Source organism: Perissodus microlepis, chromosome 5, assembly GCF_051167445.1.
Source record: "Perissodus microlepis isolate ML-2025 ecotype Zambia chromosome 5, ASM5116744v1, whole genome shotgun sequence".
Lineage (NCBI taxonomy): Eukaryota > Metazoa > Chordata > Actinopteri > Cichliformes > Cichlidae > Perissodus > Perissodus microlepis.
The window spans coordinates 31,557,774-31,583,985 of record NC_140465.1 but is presented as its reverse complement, the minus strand read 5'-3'; the positions used below and the strand labels follow the sequence as shown (position 1 = coordinate 31,583,985).

The following is a 26,212-nucleotide window of genomic DNA, read 5'->3' as shown; positions in this document are numbered from 1 at the left end:
GTGAGTGCAAGTGAAATATCCCTCTTTCCTTTCAAAAGTCCCAAAGGCAGCAAATACTAGAGAAATGTCAGGGAACTTCTCCCACCACTGCTTCTGTCTTTTTACACTTCTCCAATCTGCTGCTCTCTGAGTGTTGTTATCATTCTTCACTTTTTTTTATACCCGTTCTTGACCTTTTGTGTTTTAATTCTGTAAAGAGACATGAGGTATGATAAAGGCACGAGAGCATTACATCAAATCTCATGTGCACTTCCTATGTATTAACTGTAATGAGGGTTGTTTGACACCAAAAAGGCTGTAGGTTAGGTTTTATATTAAGTGAATGCCAGAGAAATAATTTGTCATGTAAGATGCTAATACCACTAATTGCATTTTAGATCATTGAAATTATCTTTGAAAAATATCTCATTCGAGATAGTGATGTTGCATGGATGGATGCTCACAGGCATTTCCCCAGATGGTGTGTGTGTGCGTATGTGTGTTTGTGAATCTGGCTTCCTCTGTCTTTGCACAAAGCCAAATATATCCCAGAAGACTATAAGACTATGGTGAGATCACACTGTTGATACCTATCATAGTCTGAATATGCTTATTTTTTCATTCATTCAGACAGAGGCCCAGCCTGTGTACATATACACGTACACAAAAACACAGATGTTCTTGCCTTACATGTAGTGATTTGGGTTTTTTCAGCTCTATAAGTACTGAGCACATGTGCACATTTTTTCCATAAGTGCAGAAATATCACACTGTATTATTGTGTAAGCTTATTCTATGTCATTCCTAATTAAAATCATTTTATTTAAAATGAATATTGACATTCTCCAGCAAAAGATGGTAAATATTGACAGCAGCTCTTCTTGTGACTTGGTGTATTGTGTGTTTAGTGGGAGGGTAAACATACTTTGAATAGGCTGATGAAATCTGGGTAAGCTGTCAGCTGAAAAAAATATGGATTAATATTCACATAATGTAGGAGGCATAAAGGAGCTAGGTTTTTCAGTATTTCAGATTTTCTCAAGCATTGATTGTCTTCTGTATCATTTTTTAAAGCATTGTACTATTCACATTTCCATTTCTAAATCTCCCTGTGTAAACATTTGTAAAGCTGTGATTTTGCACAGTGTTGAGCTAAATGCTAATGTCAGCATGCTAAAATTCTCACAATTACAGTACTCATGCAAGTCGCTACGGTGTTTACAGTGTTTATGTTGCCCCTTGTAGCTTTATATGGAACACAAAATAAGAGTTGAGGCTCATCATGTGATTATTTTTTCATTAGACAAACTAAGAAAGCAAATTATCTCATGACTGCGCCATAGTTCTTGATTAGGAGAAATGTAGCTGTTATGTACTCTGCACATATTACTGCTCTCTACACCTCTCTGCACTGACTTTAACAAACTGATATGTCCTGTGCAGAATATTTAAAGATACTGTGAGAAATAGAGGAACTTCCATGGCAGAGCTAAAAGTAAATACTTTGGGGGAAGTGGGGAGAGTGAAAACTTATTTGAAATAAATCATGAATGCATTAATCTCTCTTATTGGTATATGAAAGAGTCAGTATTGCTGGGTTAGTATATAGTCACATGCTTTTAAACCTGCTCTTCATTTAGTTTTGATATAAGAAACTGTAATGATGTGAAGGTATATTTTCATAATTGTCAGTGTGTGAAGTATACCAGATTTATGGCTAAAAGGATAAGACATGTGATAAAAGGACAATGAAATAAAGTGGAAAAAGAAATGTGTTTGACATACAGTACTTAGCAAAAGTCTTGTGTCACCTTTCATTTCTTAGAATTTTTCTTCCAAGGAGCAAGACCGTGATGTCAGTTCTTAATGTGGTCTTGTGCAATGCTAGGACCTGACCATTTTCAGGAGGAATGTTCTTTGTGTTGGTGTTGTTTTTTTAGTAATACCACTTAACACTGACTTATGAATCATTCAACCAATAAAAAGGCACCTAAGGTATAAACCAGCTTTGTCTACGGATAAGTAACTTGGCAAAACAAACAAAAATTTTTTTTTAAATGGATTCTACTAGCAGCCTTTTGCAATTAATTTGTACCTTTTTTTTAGATTAATCTACAAAAAACAATAACCATGAGACTGTTTGACAGGAATAAAATTGTTTTATCAACAACAAGGTGATTCCTAAAGAGCTATTAGCCAAAAAGGCATATCTTGGCATGGTGTACAATTGAGGGACAGAAATTAGGAAATTGGACAAGTGGATGAGAAAAAAGAAGTCCAGCTTCATGAATCAGAGAGAACTTTCCCTTTCAAAAACCTTTCTGTGCACACACATGTCTAAAACTATGCGTAACATCCTTCTGGCTCACTTACAAAACGTTACATGCATGTGAACCTGTCGCCTGATATGCACAGATCACGTTGCATGCCGATTTGGACTTTTGAGACAAATTTTACACTGTCAGCTCCACACAGATCCACAAATGTAAGCTGGATAAATGGATTTTTTGTTTTGTTTGTTTGTTTGTTTTTTAAAACAAAGCAAGCATAGTAAAACATACTTTTACCCATTATAGACACTAAGCTGTAGCCTGTTGTGAAAAGTCAGTGCACAGCTGGAGAGGGAACACCGTGGTTGTACATCATTGTGGATCATCCTCTGGTGTGAGTATACGCTAACTAATCTCTGTATATTTTGAATATAGATATGATTCAGGTAATGTGGGATAACACTTTGGTAATCTTCTCTGATAATAGTGGGCTAGCATGAAAGCTCAGATATCCCAGTTTTATACTGGGACCTTTATATTTGTGGATCTGTGCGAAGTTTGGAGTGTAAAATTTGTCTCCAAACCCCACGTGGGCATGCAAAGTTATCTGTGCGTATCAGGCAACTGGTGCAACAAATTTAAGGTTTTGTAAGAGAGGGTTTGTATGTATAGTTATAGACATTTTTACAAACAGAAAGGTTTTTGAAAGAGAAAATTATCTGATTCGTCAAGCTGAACCTAATAAATTCGGCATAAGTAATTACTATTTATTCTTGTTTGGATGAATGCATTTGTGTGGTCAAATTGGTTTGCCCTTGTGTGTGGATTGGAGCATGCATTTGTGAGTTCTTAAAAGTTACACACAAATCACTGTATTCATTTTGAAATCCTATTTTACCCTTGTGGATCATATCATGGGTATTCATAACACTTTTGAGGCAAATTTCTCTCCATAGAGAAAATGTTAGGACAATAGTGCGTGTCTGTAAACCATGTCGGAGATCTGGTGTAGTTTGGCCTACATTTCAGCCAATGGTGTTTGGTTTCTTGTCAAAATTCAGACCTTCCCAAAATGTGGGGCCCGCCCGCAGAGCCATTGCAGGAGGGGCGCGGTATGAAAAGGGGGGGGGGGCAAAACGCTTGGACACTGCTAGCACGGGGCGCCCACACAAACGCAAAGCAGGAGCTGAATATGTTTCCAAACCAACTTCATTCTAAGCCAAAGACTAGAAAATATGGTGAAGCATATCTTCCCTTTGATTTCACCTGCACAAGTGCCAAGGTAGGTCTCCCCTGCATAATTGGTTTTCCCTGCATCGGGAGCAGCGCTGGGCTCTTCAAATCACGGGCAAACAGTATCCCACATTCTTGATTTTTAGTTCACAAACACTTCTCATAATGACTAACTACTCCTGACATTTTGGAGATATTAGCTCTTTATACAGTAAAGTTACAGCGGGATACAAATAATATCAGGCTGATCCTGCCACGATTTGTCCCCCGGTTCAAATCATGGACAAACAGTATCCTACAGCTGTTTATGTTTTTAAACCCATTTTGCACAGAGAGGCATTTTTGGAAAAATGTATTGACAGCAATGTTGAATATTATTACACGGGGAAAAAATAACAACACGTAAAATAATTACACCGTGACGCCTCTGTCTTTCTAAATGGAGGGACAGTAACTGCGTGTGTGTATGTAAGCGTGTAAAACCTGAAGATAGTCAGATTAACAGTATTTTGTCTCTATCTGCCATTCTGCAATTCATCTCATGTAAACAATAACGTGGCGCACAGCGTGATGTGAAAAAAGGCACATAAATTTGACGTTGTGTGACGAACTCTGTATTCCTCGTCCACACGTAAACGCAAAAAAGGAGTTTTAAAAAAATGTCAGTTTTCGGTGATTCAAAACGCTGTTTACATGTGGACGAAACAGCTGCGTTTTCAAAAATACCCGTGTAGGTGCGGACGTAGCGTAAAAGAGTTAGTAGTTTATTTTATTACTACCTGTACTTTATTGCAGATTACTTGTATTTGCTTAATTGTTTACTAAATGTTTGAGGTGTGAAATAAATGCAATTGAGCAAAATAGGGGTGTGTGTGGTTGGAGGATGTGTTTGTGCGCATGCGGGGGGGGGGGCCTTGTAAAACAAAGGGGGGCCTAGCAAAAAAAGTAAAGTACAGTGAGATATTTATTCATCTCCGTACCCTTCAGGAAAGAATCTGACTGCCAACTGCTTAATTTTTCAGCAGGACAGCAATCCCAAAAACACTGCCAATACAGGCAAAGCATACCTGAATAAAAAAATAATAATAACAAATGCAATGGAGCACTATCAGTCATGGATTGGTCTCCCCAGAGCCCAGACCTCAACATTACTGAAGCAGTGTGTGATGAATTTGACAGAGAATGGGATAAAAGGCAGAAAAATTGAAAGAAGAGCTTTGAATGCCCTTCAAGGAGCCTGGAGAACTTTTCCTGAAGAAAACTTAAATAAATTACAAGAAAGTTCAGGCTGTGGTGAAAAATAAAGGTAGTCATACCAAATATTAACTTTTAAGCTCATTAGAATAGTATAAACTCTATTTTCTTTGCAAGTGACAACAAATCACTGGGGGGTGGGGGCTCAAGATTTAAGCTCAGCACTGTAAGTGACACACTGACTGTATCTTTTAATTAAGTACTGCAGGCTTTAACAAAAGCTGATAAGACAAGATTTTTCAATGTCAGCTCCTTCATTGCTCCACATATTTCATAAGTCATTGTTACATTACGTTTGATTTTGGAACTATCTTTCTCCAATACTTCAACATGTAATTCATAATATGTGTTGATCACACTGTGCAAAGTGTCAATGCAGCTCTTAGTTATATCACTTATAATGGTAAAATTGCAAAGACTGTTAAAGGAGTCCATTAAATTGACTCAAACCTTTTTTGGATTCATGGCACCAAAATAAAGTGTTACATGTTTTGATGTAGTAAATTAACTTTTTAGGTTAACTTCTGTGTATCACATCATTACCTTTGGGAAGGACAGGACACTTCAAGCATATTATTACAAAAATCAAGTACCCTGACCTTTTTTAATAATAAAATATTGATTTATATTTTTCTATTTCTACCTATTAGTGTCTGTGACACAGCCTTCTCATCTGTGGACAAGCCTCAGTTCTACCTTTGTAGTTGTGGTTTAATGTTTTTTTGCCAGAAGACACTTCGCAGCACAGCAAGCAATGTTAATTTCCACATCATTTCATTAAAAATGCTCCAAAATGCCACAACCATGCTTGTGATGTGAAGTTCAAAGAGCTGTAGCACCCACTGGTAAAAAAAAAAGAGAGAAAAAACACCCTTTATAATAAAAAAAACTTGATGTATATATGTATATATATATATATATATATATATATATATATATATGTATATATATATATATGTACATATATATATATGTATATATATATATATATATATGTATATATATATGTATGTATATATGTATATATGTATGTATATATGTATATATATGTATATATATATATATGTATGTGTATATATATATATATGTATATATATATATATATATGTGTATATATATATATATATATATATGTATATATGTGTATATATATATATATATATATATATATATATATATATATATATATATGTATATATATATATATATATATATATATATATGTATATATATATGTATGTATGTGTATATATGTATGTAAAGAAAGAAAGTACAAGTAAATTCCTTGATTAACTGTCACAAAGGGAGCTATAGAGCCCCAAACTGCTTCTTGTACCAAACATGTTTACTTCTGTTATAAAGTTTGAGGGTTTAATTTTGAAACGGTGTCTATGGGGATTTTCTGCCAAGGAGGTTAAACCTTTGGAATGAAGGGGACGCTGCATAACAATTCACCAGGCCTCCAGTGAGTCGTGTGGAAGCTCTACATACGGTTTTGTGTGCGAAATTGTAGCACACCTTAAATCGCTCACCTACAGCAGATGAACCATTAGATAGCGAATAACTACCTGCCTTCGTTTGTGTTGAACTCGGAGCGAGTTCTCACCTTTAAGACGTACTCTGTTTGATCACACAAAAGAATATGAAACAAGTCCACTTTCTTTCATGGTATGTTTCAAAGGCATCAGGCTTTCTCAATCCTTCCACCAGTCGAGCTGTTCCCTTATTATGTGTTCCTCTGTGTCGCAGACAGGCGATGATTGCCTTAGGGTATGCAACCACAGTGTGTTCACAGATTGGACTTCATTAAAGCGCAGAAGATTGCACAGGACAGGGATCACTGAGCCCCTCTCTTCTGTCTGTCTGTCTCTCTCCCTTTCTTTCCTTCACTCAGTCTCACTTGACAGACTGAACTAGTGTCCCGACGGCAGAGATTAAATATAAAAGAAAAAAATTAATAAATAATGTGAGCGGGGAAAATGGTGAAAGTTATCTTATTAAAACTTGAAAGAGGGATGCAAAAGAGAGGGAGGTGCTGAACACTGAAACTGGGGAATATATCCAGACGAACTATCAGGGGCCAGATGGCCACTACTAAGCATGTGTGCTTGCCTGTCTGTGTATTTTTTTGTTTTTGCACATGCAGGTATGCGGCGCCGGTCATTGTAAGTCTGGTCTTATTGAAGACTTGCATGTCTACTCTTGCTGCAGGCTGAGTTTCGAAACTTCCTTTATTCTCTACCGAGGACAAAGAAAGTTTGAGTTTTAAACTGACCTTGCTCGTGACCAAGAGAAGACTTTTTCAAACATTGCTTTTCACTTACAATTGCAAAATAGGATGAATTCTTGGAGTTTGTGTAGATGTCTGTGTGTCTGTCTGTCTGTATATGTGAGCACTCAAGTATGCTGAATTCTTAAATTTAGAAACCATTGAGGAATAGAATACATTCCAATATCTTGTGTTGCTCACTCAATTGAAGCTTTGATAAAGAGGAAACAAAGGTGTGTCTATGGGTGTGCAAATACAACACATAATTTGGGATAAGAGGAATGGAATAGATTTCTGTCTGTGAATGAAAATATTAGATCTGACAAATACCTGATCATCTGAAGAGCCCCACAGAGAATTGTTTGGACAGTAATACAGGATCATCTGCCAAAAAGATCATCTTTACAGAAATGCCTCTAAAAACCTCTAATAAGCTTTAAAAAAAAAAAAAAAGAATGACAACTGAGATGAAACAGAGAGCACATCTGTACTAATAAAATAAGTCAGCATTTCAAGTACTTCTTGTCATACTGCTCAATTTAGGTTTAAACTGAACTTTTTAAAGTTTGGTTAAATGTTGCTAAATATAAATGATGGAAAGCTGATGATCTGCTGACCCGGGGCAGCACTACTGCTATAATATTGTTCGTATTTAACGAAATATATATATTTTTTAAACTTATCTTAACATTGTCGCAAGTAGGGGTGACGTGGGCTGCAAGTGGCCCCTCGGCCACCAGTTTGAGACCCCTGCTTTGAATATATGATCTCCCCCTGCTGGTAATGCAACTACTTCACGTTTTGCCATAATACTGGGTTGTCTCATAACAGGTCAAGGACGCTGAGGATAGCAGATGTGACCTACAGAGATCTAGATTTCTGCTTGTGGCTGGGGGGGGGGTGGTCTAACTCTTATATGGAATAGCAAAAACAGGCAGGAGCAACACCATCAACTAAATGGGAGAAAACAAAAGTGAAGTCTGTGTCAAACATTGCTACTGTTTGAATTACCCCCAAGGTTATGCAGTTCAGTGCTTCTGCTTAATGATCTGCATCTGCTGGCCATACACACTATTTGTGCAAGCAATCAAAGCAAAAACAATCAAAACAAAAATATTATGTATTTTACAGTTTAAATGGCATTTTACTAAATACCTGACAGAGTGGGAGAAGCAGAAAAAGTCTATTTTTCCATTCTTTTTTGTCACTCTTGTGTGGACGACAACTGGTGCATTTTTAAGCTTTGCCACCTCTGCTCATGCTGGTCAAGAGATTTGTGCTCTTTTGTTTTTGCCTCCTCAACATATAATGATTAGTTTCATTCAACAGTCCTGCTGTTGCTTAGCGACCATCAGCACCACCACCACCACAACAACAACATCCCTGTGGAAATTAGATGATGGTGAGAAAGGATTCAAAGGAGGAACAAAGCAATGGGGGAAGAGACCAGGGTGTATACAACATAGACAGATGAGATTATTAATATTATTAATAATTAATAATAGCTGACCTTGTTTTAGATTGAAAGCTCTGGGATGGCGTTTGAGTCTGAACAGTCAGGAACTCAAACTTAGGCACTATAAATTTACTGCTTCAGCTATCAGCTGCACAAATCTCTCCTAAAACAAAATCAAAAAGACATACATGGATAATGGATAAATAATTAAAGGCATGACTGACTGTGTTGGCAAGTGTACAGGTACATTCTGTATTTTCTCATGCTATAAATGCCTCTGTGCAGAGGAGGCATACCCACTGTACGATATGGATGGGTATTGTTTCTGAAAAGGTGCTTGTGTGGATGAGTAACTCATTTCAGAATAATTTACACTGAGTGGATTGAGAATGGGATTTGAGAATGAGTTCATCCTGTTTGTCAGTGCTGGCGTATTGGTGTACTGAAAATGGAGGTGGAGCTTTTGCACTCATGATTTCTGAAATACTTTTTTCTACTCTGTTTCCACATTGTGTTCAGATTCGTCCTTAAGGAAAAAGTTGCAAGAGGGAATAAATAAAGAATTCACTGAACAATTTGACCTTAAAACATAAATTCACTAGTATCAGTAAAAACTTAGCAATATCCATCTCTGGTGTAAATGTACCCTCCTAACACGTGTTTTTAGAGCGTCTTGACTCTTTAGCTTAAGAGTGCTTGTAAATTGGATTTTGCATTGATCTTAACTTTAAGATGCTTTTGGGAAGCCAAGCAAAGATCTAAAAGACATCAATGAGAAGGATGTCAGATGGCGGAGCATGATGCACAGGAAAAAAAACTGTTAGCAACAGTTCTGAAGGCAGATATAGTGAACCAAACTTGTTTATTTACATTGGATGTCATAGTTTTTCAGATATGTTATTACAATGTTGGAGAGCATTTCTAATGGCACAGAGTGTTGAACTTTGTAGTGGACGCGTGATTGCTGCAGAAGACTATGCCTGATTAGGGCTGCTGGTCTTACAGCAATGATCAAGGATATTTTGTGGCACTCATTAGGCCATAACAACAAAGACTGCTTACATTACTTTCAAAATAGTGTTGCTGAACGAAGGTCAAGCTGACAGATCTGGAGAATCTGCAGGCTGTCATGTCAACATGGACTTGTATAGTTGCAGTTTTTCCAGGTCCTGTTATATCACTCTATAGTTATAATGAGGTTCTAACTAGTACTTGAAGGGAGCAAGTTAATTAATTAATTAGTTGATTACAACATGCAGGATTTGTAGTCTTTAAATTTATGGATAATGGCTGGTAGCAGGGACAGCTGATCAGCTTGAAGCTGGAGACAGGTGCAGGAGTAGAAGGGACTGAAAAAGAAAAAGGTAAGTCAGAATGCTAAGTAGCAAAGAGCAAGCGACTCAAACGCTGTTACACTGAGTTGTAGTAGAAACCACATTCTGGCAGAGTGAAACTGGCAGGGCTGGTTATTTGAAGAGACTTGATGGCTGAATAAAGTGCAGCTGCTGGGGAGCTTCTCCAGTTCCAACACACCTGTCTCTACTTCTACTGTAAGACACACACACACACACTCACAAAACACAGAGGGAGGAGGAGAGAGACGCTGTTAGTGGCAGTGGGTCAGCCTAACACAGAATGGGAAATTGAGAGGGATGTGATTGTTTTTCCAAACACTAGAGAAAATATGGGACACTGAGCACACTGAGATTAATTATAAAACATTTCAGAAGAAACAAATTAGAGGTGTAGAAATCAAGGAGACAGGTTTGCCAGAGCAGAAAATCCTCAATCGGTTCATTTTGTAAGGCAGTGACAAACAACGGCTTCTGTTATTTCATTTAAAACTTAGACTCAAAGGGAAATCAAGACATTCTTGTTAGAGAGACACACTTAACACTGGCTTGATAGAAATTAGGATAACTAACATTAGTGCCAGGGAACTAATAAAGTAGTATAGCTGTAGAGCACTCGCTCTTTTAGTGGACAGACTGGCTGCTCAAACGATGTTAACAGTGTAATGCGTCCATTTTACTTTCCCCTTGAATGTTTGGCAATAAGTAGACAGACCTTGCATAACCTCAAGTGTAATAAATTGGTGCTCTTAAAATTAAGAAGGACACCTTCCTACAAATTAATTGTCCACTATTGCCCAACAGAGAATGGAGGATATTGCTTTGTAGTTTTCTACCGTATTAGCATCAAAGGGAGGGAAACACTGGTCCACTATTTTTTACTGTAGGGAGTATAATCTCAATTTGTGCTTAGTGAGTAGAACTGCCTACTCCATCCTGGGAAGTGTCTTTCCAACAACCCTATACATAATGGATTGGTTATTTGAAATCCTGAATGTCCCAGTTAAGTTTGTGTCAGTTTAATTCATGAATAATTTCCACCATGTTTTCCTCAGGCTTGTTACCTCTACCCTCCTTACAGATTCTTTCACTCTCCCTCCCCACTATGTGTGTCTTTTTTCTTCCTCAGGCACTTTTTGCTCATGAAAATTGCTCTTCAAGCACTCCAAGAAAAATGTTTAGTTTTCTTGTGAATTTCAGATCTTTTTTGTGGAATCACGGGCCTCCAGACGTTGTGCTCTTCAAATTATTGTCCTTTGTTAGGGACTTGCTCTTTTGCAGCTTGTCACTGTGACCCAATGTCTTGACCTATTTGTTACAACACACTTCACCAGATATCATCCAAACGTGAAAAGAGAAGGGAATGAAACTATTAAAAAATCTGGAGATGTTGCCTCTAACTCAGCATGCCCTTCAGACGGTCTTGTCTATGACCGTTTCTGGGGAATTCTGCCTTGACTTTTTAGTGGTCGGTGCCGTGTTAAGTCTTGTTCTGAGTACAGAGGAGTATACGCTTCTAAGAAGTTTGGTCAATCAGTCACAGTGACAGGCTAATAAAGGGTCTCTCTGTTAGTAGAGGTAATAGTAACCCACAGGTGGCCAATCCATTTACTTCACCTCCTCGTTCCTCCCTTGCTCTTTTACTCCCACAAAACAGTTGTTTTGTTATTTCTATGTCCAGTTTAGTATTAATGTTGGCTCACAAGCTGCTGGTCCATTAAATTGAGGCCTTTTTCATGCCTGGTGGAGTTAAGTTTTGTGGGAGAGAGGGGTAATTGTAAAGCCAGAAGAAAACAAAGTGAGGAACAGTGAAAGGTATAAACTCAATGCGCCACTGGCTCAGCGGTGCTGATAATAGAAAGCATGTCTTGCTTAGACTTTGATGAGAAAGTGTTCCTCTGCATGTGTTTGCCTTTATGCTTTTATGTGAGCTGTGGGGTATGTGGGGGAGTGAGACAGTTCACACTTTTTTTTTTTTTTGTGGTATTGTTTTGATTTATGCGGCATATTAGCACGTCTTTCTCTTTCAGCGTCCTTCAGACTGTTCCTTTTATTCACTTCTTTGCTTTCTCTTCTCTCCCTCTTCTAATATGTTCTTTCTTTCCTTTTTATCTTTTCTCGCTCACATTGTAGCTCTTACCTGTACTATATCTCTGGGGTCTCAAGGCCATCCTTGCACCATCACCAGATCCAGCAGTGATTCGGCTGTGCAGGTTTGCTCCAGCTAGGGAAATTGGAGCCATGCATCACCTCTCTGTAGATTGACGACAGAAAAATTCCATTACAGTCTGTCGCTTGTCTCTGGAGAGATGTCGAAGAGAGAGGAGAAAGGGAAGCTTGAGATCAAAATAGAGAGAGGGAATGTTTAAAGAGACACAGAGAACAAGGGACTATTTTGATGAAGAATGTCCTGCTATTTGACAGACAGGATAAAAGGATAATGCCTAGAAAATATCACCATTACAATGTGTCACTGTCATAACAGCAGGACTCGAGCAGCAGTGGGACTATTTGAACCTGTTCGGTTCTGCTCTCCAAGGAACTGTGGCACTGGGGCCACTTATAGAGAGAGAGAGTTCATTTTCTCTTAATGGAAAATTTGACAGTATACAGTGTGATTAGGTATCAGAATCTTAAAGAGTTTGTTTTACTTGTCTAAATATTTTCCTACCTAAACCAGGGTGGCAAAGATCCAAAACCATGTGGTCTGAGTATGTTTTTAAAGTAGCTACCGGTAGTGATGATAAGCTTAGATTGAGAATTAAAAAGCCAAAGGCAACTTGGAGGCAGGAGCCATTATGTGTTTACCTCATTAAAAATATCACTGCTCACATTTAATCCTAACTAAAAGTCTTTTGTTGCGTTTTCTCTCTTTTTTTTAAAGTTTAGGAAGCTTTGAGTTTGAACTCCTTTGATAAAGCATTTGCATTATGTGTTCTTTGCAAAGCAAATAGGAAAGCAAAAATGGAACTTGCAGTTACAACTTTGTTAGGTAACCCTCTTCAGTAATGCAAACATCTAATTAAAACGAAGCTACAAACTTGTCTGGTGTAGTACAAACAAACACATGTTTAATTGTGTTAGTTGAGGGCAGTATGGAAGCTGTCAGCTGAACTATGCTGCAGACTTTAAAAAACAAAACAAAAAAACAGCTGTTTGCTTTTGATATGAAAACAAAATGGAAACAACCACAGAATTTAGTGATGGCAGATATGCACTTTTTAACATTATTTTAAATGAGAAACATTTTAATTAATCTACTGAACCTGAAGAAATAGAATCATAATCATAATAGGTCATAAATCCCCGAGGAAATGATGTGATCATAGTTGCTCCAAGACAGTTAGAACAGTAACTAACTAAACTAAATTAAATATTACAATATATTTCAAAGTTATCTAAAGAAAAATAGATCTAATAGATACAAATAGCTCTAATTATAAATATCTCAGTATATTACACAAATTAAATATAAATGCTTGACTCTGAGGTGCCCCTCTTATTATACTGTACTTTGTTATTTTCTCTGTAGAGGATGTTTAAGTAATACGATTGTGTAACTATTGCTGTGTGTACTTGTCCAACTGATAAAAATACATTAGATAAAAAATACATCTGTTTTCAAAATCTTTTTTTTTTATTAGTAATCTGTATTTTCAGCTGCATTTCTATTTGATTTTATTTCCCAAGATCACTCACACATTAAGTGCAGTATTCAGCTGCTCTGTAATCCAAATTTCTAATCAGAAACATGGAATCAACTCAGTGCGCTTTGGCATGCTGAAGTTCAAGATGACCTGCTGAAGTTCAACCCAAGCATCAGAATGGAGGAGAAGGGTGATTAAGTGACTTTGAACGTGGTATGGTTGCTGTGATTTTCCCATACAACAATCTCTAGTGTTTATATAGAATGGTCCAGAAAAGTGCAGGTAAGCAGCAGTTCTCAGGATTGTTAATGCAAGAGGTCAGAGGAGAATGCTTCAAACTGATAGAAAGGCAACAATAATCAACCAAATTACCGTATTTCCCAGACTACAAAGCGCACCTGAATATTAGCCGCACAAGCTAAAATCAGGGGAAAATCCTGTTTTGTACATACATTAGCCGCACCTGACTAAAAGCCGCAGGTGTTTCAGTGTTGACTTATCATATGTAAGAGAATATGCACAAAGGGAATTGTCAGGAAAGAGATGGCTGTTTGGAGACACCCCTTTTATTAATATTTTGAAAAACAAGTTATGGGTACATATTTGCATAACTTTTTAGGTATATGTACAAGTAGCGGTAATTACAAGTACGAAACATGTACTGTGCTTCATAAATGAGTAACAAATGTAGTACATAACAATAACCTACAGCACACCAGAAAAATAGATTCAGCCTACCTTTTAGGCTCAGGTGCAGTGACACGGCTTTAACAAGAAGAAAAGTCAGTCATTCACCACCATCTTCCTGCGCACTAAAACCACCAAAGTCCTCTTCTCCAGTGTCGGATACGAACAGGCTCAGGATGGCTACGTCATCCACTCTCAGCTTCTTTCCTTCGTTGTCACTTTCAAAACCAAACAAATCCTCGTTGTCAGTGTCAGAGTCGAACACCCTCAGAAGGGCCGTGGCGGTGTCCTCCTCTCCATCATGCAGCAGTCCAGCCCTTCGAAATCCGTTGGTGATCATGGATGTTTTCACACTTTCCCATGCTGTCAGATTCCACCGGTGGAGTTGAGCATAACTTGCTTTTCGCAAGTTTATCGCCGCTCATCATCCACGCCTCCCGCTGAACGCGTAGCGCTACTTTGAAGTTTGTTTTTCGTGCTACTTATACAGCACTATGTTGCCTGGCGGATGGACATGTGACCAACATACCACTCTTGAACCCCGATACTGTGTGTCTGATCACATGCCCTTCCGCCAGGCAACGTAGTGCCGTACAACAGCGGAACAAATAAAACAAATCATCTTACGATATGACAAAAATCATGGACAATCCATAGAAAAGCCGCACCTGACTAAAAGCTGCAGGGTTCAAAGCTTGTGCAAAAAGTAGCGGCTTATAGCCCGACAATTACAGTAATCAACATACCAACCCAGAAGGGCATACCTTGGTTGACTGAGTGCACGACTTGTTGAATTTTAAAGCAGAGTGGCTTACTTAGGCCACTTCTCTTTCCTATATACAGAAAACTGATTACAATTGACACAGGTTTGCCAAATTTGGACAATAAAAAAATTAGAGATATTTTGTATTGTAAGCAATGTTTTCTGCAGCATTCTTGTGGGAGGATCAGAATTTGATAATAATGACATGAAATCATGGATCAATCCTGCCTTGCATCAATGGTTCAGGCTGCTGGTGGTGTAATTTTGCTACCATCTGAGTATCATTTAAAAATCACAAACTATCTGAGTAGTGTTGTTGATCATGTAGATTCCTTTCTGATAACAGTGTACACAGCTTCTGATGGCTGCTTCCAGCAGGATAGTGCACCACATCACGAGGCTCAAATCATCACAAACTGATTGCTTGAATATGACATTATACTCAATCCAAGAAGGCACCTCTTGGGATATGCAGCTGTCAAATCTGCATCAACTATGTGATGCTGTCATGTCGATATGGACCAAAATCTCAGGAATATTTCCAGAACTTTGTTCAATCTGTGTCACTGAGAATTAAGGCAGCGTTGAAGGCAAAAGACAGTCTAACCCAGCACTAGTAAGATGTAACTAATGAAGTGAAAAGGGAGTGTATGTGTTCATCCTGAAAGCATGTCCAAGTAGTCCAAATATCTAAATAACAGACAAATGATTGCATTTTGACATTTCTTGCAGCTTGAAACACAAAGTAACTTGTGGTTATAGTGCACATATGAGTCAAGTTATTTGATCATTCCTAAGAATGACACTATGATGTTCTGAGAGGAAACTTTAAGCTTAAGATCTCTTGTTCTAGCATATCTTCCTGTTAAAATATTTGGGGCAGGCCAGTTAGGCAGCCAGATGGGGAATCACCAGTGACAGGCTGCCGAAAAGAAGTAAAAAATGTTTTATTTTTGCATGTAAAATATTTTTAAAAGTATCCTTCAGGAAGTGTTAACCACAGTAACCAGATGATGGTGGGAGGAGACCGCAAACAGACTGTTGCAGGACACAAACAGAAAGCCTGTAATGAGGAGTGTTGATTTACACCACGATTTATGTTTATGTCAGCAGTGGCACAAGGTAGAAAACAGAGACATTTTGATATCGATAAATCAGTGTTAAATCGTAATGTTTGTCCTACTGCATGCACAAAAGGCACAATATATGTGCTTAAGTTGCTGAAGATGAACTTGAAAAGGACACCAATGTTATAGCCATGTACTGTAAAGTGAAATTTTACAACACTAACAGCAGAACTGGAGGTTTTGTTTGTTGTGTGCAGCTGGTTGAAGGAGTTAGGGTTACCAAATGAAAAATGGATCAACATGAGCATCCCCAAAGTGAGAGAATTTAACACATTTACATATGTGCCACAACAGTAGTAACTCAATAAATTATTTGTAAATATTACATTGTAATGTTGCCTAGAGCTTCAAAATTGCTAAAACTGGTGAAATTATTTGAAACAACTGAGGCAGAAAGGAAAGGGAAGATAATCAATAAGCTTTTATTGAGGCGACATATGTGAACTATACTCACAGAAACCACTGAGAGTGGGCAGTTGTGCAAAAGAACAAAGCACTAACAGCACTGAAAGTAGAACATCTTTATAAATGGGGGTTGGAAGACAATAACAGATTTAGGCTGCTGGTATTTTAGTGATGGGACACACATTATGTGGCACATGTTAGATGATGCCAGCCAGCAGGATGTTTGACTTTTAGATGTTGACTATATAATCATGGAAATTTAAATTGTTATCCATGAAACGTCATGGATAAAGGTGAACAGGCTACTCAGAAAGTGACAGGACTAAGACATAGATGTAGATTTGACGCTGATCTCTCACTTTCTTGAATGTGTTGTTGGAGAAGCAATATTACAGGTGTTCTGTGGTGAATTCTCTTTCTAAAGCTGCAGTCAGCCGATAAGATTTCACTGACACCAGCATCAACAGGCTGACCCCCATCTCTCATTCACTGTCCTGGAATAACTGAGTTGAAAGACAGCAGAGAGGGAGAGGGAGAGAGAATGCAAGATGGGAGCTAGTGAGGAGATGAGATTAGGTGGACAGGGGAAGAGATTGTGATGGAATGAATTGACAAAGGGAAGATGGAAGAAAAGACATACGGATAAGAGAGAAAAGACAATGAGACAGAAAAGAGAAGAAAGTGACACTTGACAAATAAGGGAAAAGCAACATTAAGCAAAAGAAGAGAGAGCCAGAAGCTTTGGAAGAAGGTTAACATACCGCCCATCTTTTTGAATGTTTGCTATTTCATGCTGAAAGCCAGACCTGCATTTAATATTGAGTAATATGAACTGAAGTTGCTGTAAAAATCAATACTCAGTATGGCCCACTACACCACGTATTTCTGTGTAAATTAGCTCTTAAGTGTAGTGTTTAACCAGAATGAACTCTGAAGATTTTGCTTTAAAACGATTTTTATTCTTGATTTGTTCTTCTTTACTCCTGCAATTACAGTTAGTGAAGGTATTAATACAAATAATACTAGGTTATGTAATGAGTAAAAAAAAAGTTAACTAAATAATTGTAAAATTGTACGTGCTTCACATTTGTTTGGAAGAAAAATAAAGATACTTCAATTTTCTGGGAAGATGAAAAGCATCGCCATGATGGGGGTTTTGGCAGCAGTTTTGGGTTTCTTTTTTTGTTGTTGCTTTTTGTTTGATTTTGTTGTGTTTAATTCAAGTTTACACAAAACATAAACATAAATCCTTTTTAGAGCATTTTTTTATTCCATCTGCCGCACATTAAATTCCTCACACTAAACCTTCCTTGCTGTCCAAATATAGTTCAGACTATTATTTGTATTTTTCCTTACTTTTCATCTTCAGATTATACTGTGGCTTAATTAATCAATTACTTAAGCAAGTTGCAGGCAAGGTCGACATAAAAGTGACTTTAGGGTTGCTACATTTGTATTGCTGTGAGCCAACTGTGACATCACCACCCGATTATCAGGGGTAGATCATACGTGCTGCAGAATTCTTCTGAGAAATAGCTTCTATCAGATGTTTCCACTCAGAGAAAACCTTCACATAAGAGCTGGCATAGATGTAGAAGAAGTCAGAACTGGAATCCTTTCTGTCCAGAATGTCTCATCTTTTCAAGCTGTTGCAACATCTCCAGTACAGTCTTTGAATCTTTGAGAATCTTTGCACAGACATTGAAATGCCAGGAAAAAACTGACACGACTGCAAACTTGTCTTTAACTCAGCTGCGTCATGCGCACCAACTGCACCACACAGGCAGGTTGCAAAAACGGTGAAGTTCACGAACAGATGAACACACACCAAGGAGCAGCTCATGCCAGCAACTGTGACGTCATTTTGTACTCCCCAGTCATGAGATAATAGGCCCTTAAGCAGTTTATGTTATTCTAACTTCAGCAAACATCTTTTAACAAACTTAGTAGCACGACTGAGTTCTAAGTTACAACAACTAATGCTAAAATTGGTATAACATGTCAGTTGCTCAAGGAAATAGCTTAGCTATTATATTAATCACTAGATGATTTTGTAAGGAGTCATAAGAAAGACTATAATTTTCCATCAATAAATAATGTTCCTGTATTTATAGACACCACCTAAGCTAGAAAACCGGTGTATCAGTATTTTTAGCAAATTATATGTGACTGTATGTGTCTGTATTTGTGTTAGTGTATAAAGGACATGGATATCACCTCACTTTGTGTCTCCTACTACATGAGCTGTTGAGTCGGATGATGAGACAGCCAACATGTTGGACAACTAATGGCCTTATTAACAGATAGGGACAGTGTGTGAGAAAGACAGATATGGCAGAAGGAAATGACAGTCATCTAGCCAGGGAGACGGGAACATAGACTGTCTGATCAGAATGTCAGGAAGTGTAAAGTAAGGTGTGCTGGGAAAGAAATGACGATGATAAGAAAAGATGTACAGAAGGAGCAGGACTGAAGCAGACAGATGGAGAGCAAGGGTGACACACAAACACAATCTGTTGTCCTATGGAATCTTTAGCCATGCATGGCAATGAGGGCCACGCTAGTTAATCTTTCCAATTATGTCTATCTATACCATACCATGCAATTTAAATTTATCAGCTTAATCCCAAGTGGGAGTGGATCGTACCAGTTGTGGCATATAGCTAAACAGTGGGATCTTTTGTAAGAAGCGTTGACTGTGCACAGAGGACTTGGAGGGAAGCAAGCAGACAGGTGCAAAGACAGATTTAGCTACAGGCTGAGAAAGCGGACAGGGAGAGAAAGAGAAGGAAAGATTCAGAGGGGTTGAAAGAAATCAGCCAAGAACATAGGGATGGACATGGGGGCAGACAGAGGTAATCAGATGTGCTGGGACCAGACAGGATACTGCAGAGGGAATGGCTGGCAGACATCAGGGGGCGTTCCACCTGCTGAGGTCCTACGTGAAGGACATCTCCTCTCTGGGTGTTTAAGTATCGATGCAGTGTATCTCATTTGTCCTCTGTCATGTTTGTGTTCTGACGTTTGTTTATCTGAGCTTGTTGGTGTCTTTCACTGTCTCTCCAAGTAGCTTGCCTGTGTGTGTTTGTGTGTCTGTTCAGTGGGTACTTGATATATGAACACCAGATGCTGGACACACTGATCATGTTCAGCTACAAGAGCTATAAGAAACCAAAGGTGTTTATAGTTACATCTGTTGCAATAATCCACTGTAATCTCTTCTCATAGAGCACTGCAAATGCTGTTTTATGCTGCTGTTTGTGATTCATCCTTTTTACTGCTTCAAATTCCACATCATTATAGTATAGCAACGTTTATCACTGATAAGCTGCTGTATGAGTTAGTATAAATCTTTAGTTAGTATAAATTTTATCCTTAGAAGCTACCATGACTATTTTCTACAATAGTTATAATTACGTCTTGTATTATGTCAGGAATCTTCACATCATGCTTTTGGGCTCCAATTTGGTCCATTTTTCTTTTTGTCAAGTAAAAAATGGTTTGAGCTAAAACTGCATAACACTTACTAGCTAGATGTGGGTCTAAAAACTAAATCAATCAATGTGCTTTCAATAGCTGACCAATCAGAAAGATAACGCCACTGACTTCCGTACACGCTCTACTGGGGAAAAAGTCCAGTTGTGTCCCAAACAGCCAAAGATCTGTTTTCATAACCTACTCAACAGCTACCTGGCATTAACCTCCTAAGCAGACAATGGTCAGCTTTCAACAGATTCAGGAGTGGTCCTGACCCCTGTTTTCCACCGTTCATAGATGGACCAGCAGCATAGGCCCCTTGTGGGCTTGTGAAGAGAAGCAAATTGCGAAACCCATCATTAAAGCTTTGCCCTCTCCAAAGACTAAAAGAGGATTAGTCACCCTTCATACAGCAGACAAATACATAAATGCTTGGCTTGAGGACTTCACATTTACTAAATAAATGTATTTCCTTTTAAAGCTTCACACATAAAAGGTTTGCTCACACAGGATTTGGATTGATTTGGATTGACGTGATGTGAAGTGACATGACTGGATTCTCCTTCTCTTTATTTAGTAATAGTAACCAGTACTGAGTAGCTACATTTTTCTCACCACACTTCAACCTTCCTACAATGTGTGTCCTTAAAAAGTATTAAAATAAAGATTTACTAATGTGGGACCTTTAAAAAGCATTAAACCTTCTATTAGATGGGTATAGATGTTTAGAAGTCAGATCAGTGACAGTTTTCAACACAATGTAGCTATTTTTACTCCCTCTTCACAAAGTGAAAGGATCATTAAGGCTGTGCTATACAGTTATACTAACCATTTAAGGCAGTTTTTATATACATAAACATGGTTAATGGTAACAGGTGTCCTGAAATGCTTATGAAGGCAAATGTCCTGTCTGTCAAATGTGCGTAAACATGGGACAGTGAATATTGTTTGAACAGTAACAATAACATTTGTTACTGTACTGTTAAACTAGTTTTTACTCTTAATGTGTATTGCTTTTAAAAGTTTGGTCTTCAGTTAAGTAGTTATTGCTCTAATAATAATATTTAGGACAGTTGGTCCCAAAAGTCTTAAATTTTATTTACTTACACCCTGAGGAATATGCTTAGATATTTTCTATGAGATGGAAAGGTGGTAAGAGCCTACAAGAAATTGCACTTTTGCAATATAAAACCAGTTCCCTGTTACCTTGTAGTAAGTCTGTCAACAGTCCAGTACTGGGTTATTGTGAAACACCAATCTTTTCCCGAGACTCTGTTAGTGGTGGAGTAATATGTCAGGATGCCAGTGGCTCTGCCTGAGCAAACCTCCAAGGAGGGTCTTTATTGACTCACTAAGAAGGCCGGCAAATTTGGACATTAAAGGCCCCGCACGCCTGTAGTTATTCCGGCTGATAAGACCACAGATTGAAGTTGGATGGATGTATACTGGTTATTACCTCGGCACAAAATCCATACAATAAAAAGATAAAGGTGTGAGTTTTTATACCTGGACAGCTGCAAAATTACTAACAAGAGAATTTGGAGATAATCATTTGATTCAGTCTTTTCTTCTAAATATGTCAGTCATGTGGAAATATATGGGAGTGACCGCAGTGTTAGCAGTTAATGGTTAAAATTGTTAGTGGTGTGATTATCACAATATATGTCCCATGCTCCAGATTGTTAGTCTAATCTAAATTGACCACAGGTTTACTGGCAAGTTGTTTCCATTTCATGTTAATGGCTCTCATTTCATGTCCTAGTTACCAAATCGAGGTATTTCCTGAAACGACTTTTTGTGGCAAACAATTACAAGTTGTACTATTGTGTGAAAAAAAATCTTAACATTAGCATAAAGGGAGTAACACTGTCAGGTCATTTCAAATGCATCATTTCTATCAGTTGCATTGTGTGCAGCTTGTTACACAGTGTGTCTGCTGTAGTTCCCAGGGACAGAAAGAATAATAAGAATAATAAAAAGATAATTTCACTCAGAAATGGAGAGAGATGTAAGAAAAATAGGACAGGAGAGGAGGAGGAGAGGTTATATTTAAAGGTAAGGATTGCTCAGTGACATTTAATAAACTGGAAATTTAAAGTTTACATATAATGTCATTCTTTTTTTAGTTAGAAGTTAGTTTTTTTTCTTCGTATTGTCAAACACGATGCAAAATATACAGAGATATATTAACTTTGTGTCAAATAAAATGCAGTTTAGTGCAGAATGAACAGGTTAGTATACCATAGTTTGGTGAATTGACAGTATTGTCTATCAAAGAGCTACTTTTCTATTTCATACTTTGAATTTCAGATCCTGTACTTTTTTTAAAAACTTTTAAGTAAAGAAGAATTTGTACTTCAGAATTTATCTGAGTGATTTTAACACAAGTATATATAATTCTACTTGATCAAGTAGTAAAAGAGCACTTTTGTTTACTTTTGACACCTCTTCTTTTTGTGTAAGAATGCAAGCCTTCCTGCCTTCAGCCAGAAGAGAACTTTTTGCTACAATGATGGGTGATTATGTAGATTGTGTAATACACTACTTTTAGAATACAGTTAAAAGGCTATGATGTCTCAGTTGATCAGTCTAAGCTGTATTTTAAATGACAAACAACTGGGCTGGCACATATTTTGTTATATTACTTATCTTATAATTTTAAACTTGTGGTGCACAGTATTTGTGCATAGCAGACTTGGCAAAAGTAGAAATTCTGTACTTAAGTAGAAATACATTTACTACTGTTGAAAATTACCCCAGCAAAGGTTGAAGTACTGATTCAAATTCTTTACTCAAGTAAAAGTGAAAGAGTTACAGCCTCAAAATGTACTTAAAGTATGAAAATAAAAAGTAACTCTTTGGAGCTATTTTTGTGCAATGCTAACTGAACCTTATGGTGTATTTGTCAGGGCTCTGTGTGCGGGCAGGTGGAGATGTGGATCCAAGTGCAGGACTGAAAACTGTAAAGATGTAACTGAAAACCTCAGCTTTATTGCTGGCACCAAACAAAACAGAAACCAAACATGAAAACACTAACTGGAACACACAGGCAGGATCTGAGGGTACAACGCAACACTGAGCAAGGGCAAACACAGGGCTAATATACACAGGGAGGTAATCAGGGAATGGAAGACAGGAGGGAGACACAGCTGGGAGAGATCAGGGCTAACGAGACAGGGAGAGCAAAGCTGGACACACTAACATAAGACACAGACCTTCACAATAAAACAGGAAACCACACTTTACCAAGACATGGGCTAGACAGAGAGGCGGACTTGACACTGAACAAAACCTACTAATACAATAATAAACCCAGTATCACAAAGTAAACAGCATATAACTTATAATCCCGAGAAATACCATGAACATAAGAACTAATCCCTCACCAAGAATAAGACATATTTATAATCATAATCAAAGTACCAGAGAATAAGAAATAATCCATAATGCAAAAATAAACCAAAACATAAGAAACTCAAAATGCTTAATATATTATTAATGTATTAATGGAATAATAAAATAATATAATGTTTATTCGCAGCAGATGCAGATTTAATTCTAAATTTTAATTTTAATAAATGTATTGAGCTTGAATCAGTTATGTAGAACATGAAAAGAAATGTATACAATGTTGCCTACATTCTATAGGGCGACTTTGCCTCTAGATCCTCCATTTGTGCTATAAGTAGTACAAAAGATGTTAAAGCGGTTTACAGCAGGTGAGGGAAGAAGCACAACTCACAATAATTTCTATTGAGAGCTCCAGTAGATTTTCTGAATGTACAGGCTGTGATGAGCTGACGTGCTGCTCTTTGTGGATTTATACACCTGACTTCAACCAGATGTGAGCAGATGTTTCATGAGATGTCCTGGCTAATTTCCATTCTCTAACTTGACAACATTCTGTATTTACTAACTTTATACTAAGCTTCCAGTGTTCACCACTCACACAGTCCTTTACTTTAAGCCATAACAGTACAGCAAACAAACTGCAGAGTATTTCTCATGCAAATAACACTGTCTACCTCAGTTTGTTTTACAGCATGTTTCACGATATGAAAAAAAAAGTCACATGTACAGACCCTGTGTCTTATTTTGAATAGCCTTTTACTGTCATTGAGCATGTACAACAAAATTTTGTAAGTTATTGTTTGAAAACATGAGGACTTGCGCGTTTGTTGCTGATGTTTGTTGAGCTGATAGAAACATTGCATTTGGAATTACCTACCACTTAACAAAAGTCCCTCCCTTTATGTTCGCTCCTCATTTGTGCTGAAGTACTGTGACCACAACTTACGGACACCTCCAGTCGTTCTGGTGTTGTGCCAGAAGAAAAAAGAAAACAAAACCCACTATAACCTCTGACTATGGCACACAACTGAGCCTCTTTGATCTATTTTTATTCGACATCCCCTGGTGATTAATAAACGAATAAGATTGCCTTTCATGTGCTACTGTTAAGGCTTAAATCGGTTTGATAAAATGTAAGGAGTAGAAAGTACAGATATTAGTTTAAATATTTAGGGAGCAAAAGTAAAAAGTTGTCAGAAAAAAAACCTACTCCAGTAAGGTACAGATACCCGAAGATTCTACTTTAGTACAGTAACAAAGTATTTGTACTTCATTACTTCCCGCCTCTGGTGCACAGCAACAGCTTTTCATTTTCTTATCTGTCAGGTCTATGTACAGTGCCTAATGCTAACAGAAAGCCCAGTGCTTTAACTTAACACAGCTGTGTTCTGACAGCCCTGCACACACACAAACGCTACAAAAAATTCAAAGAAGACAGCTTAGCAGTGGTGGATCTAGAAATTTTTACATGGGTGGCACGTACCTCTTCCGTGAAGTATGTGAAAATTCCCTATATGTAAATCCAACAAAATATCCACAAAAACACTTTAAATTTATTTATGGTATCATTATCTCTTCTAAGAAAACAAAGGCTATGTGATCCTTTTGGACAAACAAACAATTCGTTTTTACAAGTATTTTAAGGACATTAAAGTTACGGGGACAGCTGGGGGGGCCGAGGCTCTACAGTAGGGGGAAGTTGCCTCCCTGTAGATCCGCCCCTGCAGATTAGTATCAGGATGTCACCTCAGATGCAATTTAATATAGCTCAGTTGTGGACCAACGTGCAAGACGAACATAAGAAAGAAAGAAAACTTGTAGTTCAAGTTCAAAGACCACAGAAAAACAGATATTCTATATTATTTTAAGCACAGTAAGCATATACACGATCGTGGTGTTGTACAGTGTAAGCAATCAATAGTAGTGTGACCCCTGAAATGAAAGCAACTACAAAGAGCTTATCTGGTGCTTTGCTCAGATATTCATGTGTTAAAATGTGCTCTATACACAGCTGGAAAACACTTTCCATGTCAAATTGCTATACTTGACCCTCACGTGTGTATTGCGCTGCAAAAATAGTTCTTGGAAAAGAACATGTGAGCCTCTGAACTCATCGTCTTTGTGATATTACTGTGAGCTAAAGCACAACCTATTATCATCCTATTATATAAAAAAATCAGCCACTTACTTACTGAGCTCTGATTAGGACACAGGGAGCTAGCTTGTTACTTCGTATGTCGTGTATATATTTTACAACAAAAGACATGAACTAAACATGACAGGACAGTCATGTACTTAGATACTATGGATATTTTTAGGGTGATATTTTATAAATACATTGTGTCTGCTTTGTAAGTAGCATGAAAGGAGGACATCTGCAATTTTGTTTTTTTGTTTTGAAATATTTATCAGATCCGCCAGGCCAGTAAAGCACGATGAACTGAACTAACATGCTGCATATATCTGTATTCACCCAAGCTTAACGTTGTAAATTAACAAGGTCACTGGAAATCTTTAGTTTTGTTTTTTGTTTTTGTTTTTTCAAACCATTTACAGAGAGCAAGACTTGGAGCTTGTATTTTTCACTATGCAGTGTAAGTCCTGAAACACTGATGTGTACTACAGATGATGGGTGGACAGGCAGGCACTCATGCTTGGGCTGCTTGGTCTGTTCTTAGAAACCTACTGGGAAGTACTGCCCAGTGTGTGTGTGTGTGTGTGTGTGTGTGTGTGTGTGTGCTGCATTTTATGGCCATGTCACAGACAGCAGTGATTGATGTGCTTCCTGGCTCGTCTGATTAATTACACTCCAGGTCCATGTCACAAGGTATACTTCAGGAGAATACATAAATGCTCACATAAAGACACATAACAGCTCACCTGCAGGCCCACACACATATTGTACATACAAACAGTCACGTAACCAGCAACATGTTCCCTCA

The 26,212-nt window shown here is 37.8% G+C and overlaps 1 protein-coding gene and 1 long non-coding RNA gene across 2 annotated transcripts in view; one reads left to right on the top strand and one right to left on the bottom strand.

The window, feature by feature from the left end:
- Positions 1–14,765, bottom strand: part of LOC146387638 (uncharacterized) — a 58,881-nt gene extending 44,116 nt beyond the window's left edge. The window contains exons 1-2 of the long non-coding RNA XR_014800305.1: positions 14,199–14,765; positions 11,954–12,067 (exon numbers count right to left, since the gene is read on the bottom strand). This is a non-coding gene — a long non-coding RNA (uncharacterized LOC146387638). The remainder of the gene's footprint in view (positions 1–11,953; positions 12,068–14,198) is intronic.
- asic1b (acid-sensing (proton-gated) ion channel 1b) overlaps positions 1–26,212 on the top strand; it is a 188,781-nt gene that overhangs the window by 46,692 nt on the left and 115,877 nt on the right. The window lies entirely within an intron of this gene.